Source organism: Thermobia domestica, chromosome 14 (genome assembly GCF_964235325.1).
Source record: "Thermobia domestica chromosome 14, izTheDome1.hap1.1, whole genome shotgun sequence".
Classification (NCBI taxonomy): Eukaryota; Metazoa; Arthropoda; class Insecta; order Zygentoma; family Lepismatidae; genus Thermobia; species Thermobia domestica.
The window spans coordinates 52,272,517-52,276,182 of record NC_137467.1 but is presented as its reverse complement, the minus strand read 5'-3'; the positions used below and the strand labels follow the sequence as shown (position 1 = coordinate 52,276,182).

At 30.1% G+C, this 3,666-nt stretch overlaps 2 pseudogenes; both read right to left on the bottom strand.

Moving 5' to 3' along the window:
- LOC145669673 (NADH-ubiquinone oxidoreductase chain 5 pseudogene) lies at window positions 1-1,430 on the bottom strand (annotated as a pseudogene).
- Window positions 1,431-1,506: 76 nt separating this feature from the next.
- LOC145669672 (NADH-ubiquinone oxidoreductase chain 4-like) lies at window positions 1,507-3,105 on the bottom strand (annotated as a pseudogene).
- Window positions 3,106-3,666: the final 561 nt, after the last annotated feature.

Sequence of the window (3,666 nt, the reverse complement as noted above, 5' to 3'; positions counted from 1 at the left end):
TAGCTTGATAATAAAATACCAACTCACAAACCTACTACACTCACAAGTAGAGCGCCCATTTTTAGATGTAAAGGTAGAACAACACAATTAACGCCAGGAAAAATTAGCCAACTCAATGTTGCACCTCCTAAAATTGCCATTACTACCAATCCTAATATTCCCTTACATATAACTCAACCTTCATTATCACTAATAGAATGAATATTAGCACCTCCAAAGCCCTTTCCCGTTAAATAAAATCTTAAACGTACTGAATAACACACAGTTAAGCCTGTAGAAAAAAACAATAAGAAAAAGCTGACTACATTAATTAAAGATAAAGAAGAAATTTCCAAAATTAAGTCCTTAGAATAAAATCCAGCTAAAAATGGCATTCCGCATAAAGCTAAATTAGCTACATTTAAACAAGATAAAGTGAGTGGTATCTGACTTACAAGTGCTCCTATTCTACGAATATCTTGTGTATCACCCACACCATGAATAATCGCTCCCGCACATAAAAAAAGTAATGCCTTAAATAAGGCGTGTGTCAGTAAGTGAAAAAAAGCTAATACAGGGAATCCCATAGACAAAATTATTATTATAAGACCAAGCTGGCTTAAAGTAGATAAAGCAATAATCTTCTTTAAGTCATATTCGTAATTAGCACCGATGCCGGCTATAAATATTGTCAATCCTCATAATAAAAGCAATACATCTCCTATATAAACACTCAATAAAACATCTCTAAAACGAATTAACAAATAAACTCCAGCAGTTACAAGTGTAGAAGAGTGAACTAATGCTGATACTGGTGTAGGAGCAGCTATTGCTGCTGGTAGTCACGCAGAAAAAGGAATTTGTGCACTTTTCGTTATTGCTGCCAAAATAATCAAACTAGAAATAATTACTATCTCATTTTTATTTAAAACTCTATGCAAATAAAAGACATAATTTCAACTTCCATAATTTAATATTCAAGCAATAGCTAGTAAAATTGCTACATCTCCAATACGATTGGAAAGGGCAGTCAACATACCTGCATTATAAGATCGCACATTTTCATAGTAAATTACTAAACAGTATGATACTAATCCTAGTCCGTCCCAACCAAGTAGGATTCTAATTAAATTAGGAGAAACAATTAATAAAACTATTGAAAGAACAAATATTAATACGAGCATAATAAACCGATTAAGGTATCGCTCGGATCCTATATATTGTTCACTGTAATAAATTACTATTCTAGAAATATAAAGTACAAATCTTATAAACATAAATGATATTCAGTCAAATAGAAGAGTTATAATAATTTTATTTCTATTAAAAGAAATAACTTCTCACTCAATAAATACACTATATCTATTGATTAAAAAACTCAAGCCTATTATGAATAAAAGAATACTTATTCTATTTAAAAAGACAAATCTAATCATACAAATTGAAAAAGGTCAAACCATGGCCTAAGGGCAACTAAACCTTCTTTAGTTCCACAAACTAAAATTTTATTCTAAACTACTCAAGCAGCTACAACCATAAGAATCTCGGTCCTGCAAAAAAAATTAATAAATTTAAAGGTAACCAATGTAGTATTAATAATAAATACTCCCGCACACTTCCTCCCCAACAAGAATATAAATTAGAATAAGGTATTCCATGTTGAGTATATGAATATAAATATAGTCTATAGGCAGCTCTAAAAAAAGAAAGCAAGGCTAACCCCAACATACTCAATCAAGATCAACCAACAATTCTATTTAACAAACTAATTTCTCCTAATAAATTTAATGTTGGCGGTGCAGCTATATTAGCAATTCTTAATAAAAATCATCACAACCCTAAACTCGGCATAAAAGACAATATTCCACGATTAATTAACAGTCTTCGACTTCCTAGACGCTCATAAGAAATATTAGCAAGACAAAATAATCCTGAAGAACACAGACCGTGAGCAATTATTAATGTAAGAGCACCTCTAAATCCTCATAGACCCATCGTTAGTAAGCCTATCAACACTAGGCCTATATGGGCGACAGAAGAATAAGCAATTAAAGACTTTACATCAACTTGTCGTAAACATACCAATCTAACTGATCAAATACCCACAACTCTAATGCCAAATCAAATTAAATTTATGCTTACAGCTACATTCTCTATAAAATACATAATACGCAATAATCCATACCCTCCTAGCTTCAATAAAACTCCCGCCAAAATTATTGAACCACTTACAGGCGCTTCAACATGTGCCTTAGGTAGCCAAAGATGAACCAGAAATATAGGCATTTTAATTAAAAAAGCAATAACTAAAGCAAAATATCACATATAATATGTAATCCCTAAATCTATTACACTTCTCATATTAATTATCAATAAACTACCCTTAATATATTCTAAATAGAAAATACCAATCAAAAGTGGAAGTGAAGCAAACAGGGTATACAATAATAAATATATCCCTGCTTGTACTCGTTCGGGTTGATAACCTCAACCCAAAATTAAAAATAGTGTAGGAATTAAAGAACCCTCAAAAAAAATAAAATATAAACAATCTAGAAGAAGAAAATCTCAAGTAAAGTAAAATAAGTAGCAATAAAACTAAGCTAATAAAGCTTGCACTATAAAATGAACTTCTCAAGACACCTTCTCTAGCCATAATTATAAGAATAACAATTCAAATACTTAATAAAATCAATGAATAGCTCAAACTATCACTTCACTCAAACTACCACCCCCCAGGGAACCAATCCTATACTATTTCCTATTATAAATAAAAAACAAACTCCAATAAGACAAAACTGAACAACTCACCATAATTTAAAATTAAAACCTAAAGGCATCAAAAACAATATAAATATTAAATATTTTAGCATCGTAACACAGCTAAAGAATTCAAATAATCGCCTCCATGAGTTCGCACAATAGATACTAAAATTGATAGACCTAAACTACCCTCACAAACACTAAAATTTAGAAACAATAAACAAAAATAATTTTCAACATACAGGCTACCTAAAGAATAAGATAGAAGTAAAAAACTTATCAGCACAATAAATTCAAGTCTTAATAAAACCATCAATAAATGCTTACGTTGAATAACAAAACAAGCTATTCCTAAAATAACTAGAAAACAAGAAAATAAAATAAATAATATTTTCATAAGCTTTTATAGTTTAATTAAAACGTTGGTCTTGTAAACCATTAATGAATAAGATTTTAAAAGCATCAAGAGAAAGTGCAAACCTATCTTTAGTCCCCAAAACTAATATTTTAATAAACTACCTCTTGAAATTAAAATAACCTGAATATTACTTATAATTTTAGTAGTTTTAAGATTCATTCTAATTCAAATATCTCACCCTCTCTCAATAGGACTAATGCTTATTATTAACACCATTACTACCTGCTTAATTATTTCAACCATAAGAGAATCCCCTTGATTTTCTTACATCCTATTTCTAGTTTTTTTAGGGGGCATATTAGTTTTATTTATTTATGTTACAAGACTGGCATCAAACGAAATATTTACTTTAACACCTAACCTTTTCTTACTAATTTCTTTAACTCCGCCCCTCTTAATCCTTATAATAATTATTGACCCTCTTATACTTCCAAATATAATTTCACTGCCAGACCCACAGCACTACACAACTAATTACCAAGAAATTCCCGGCATAAAATTTTATA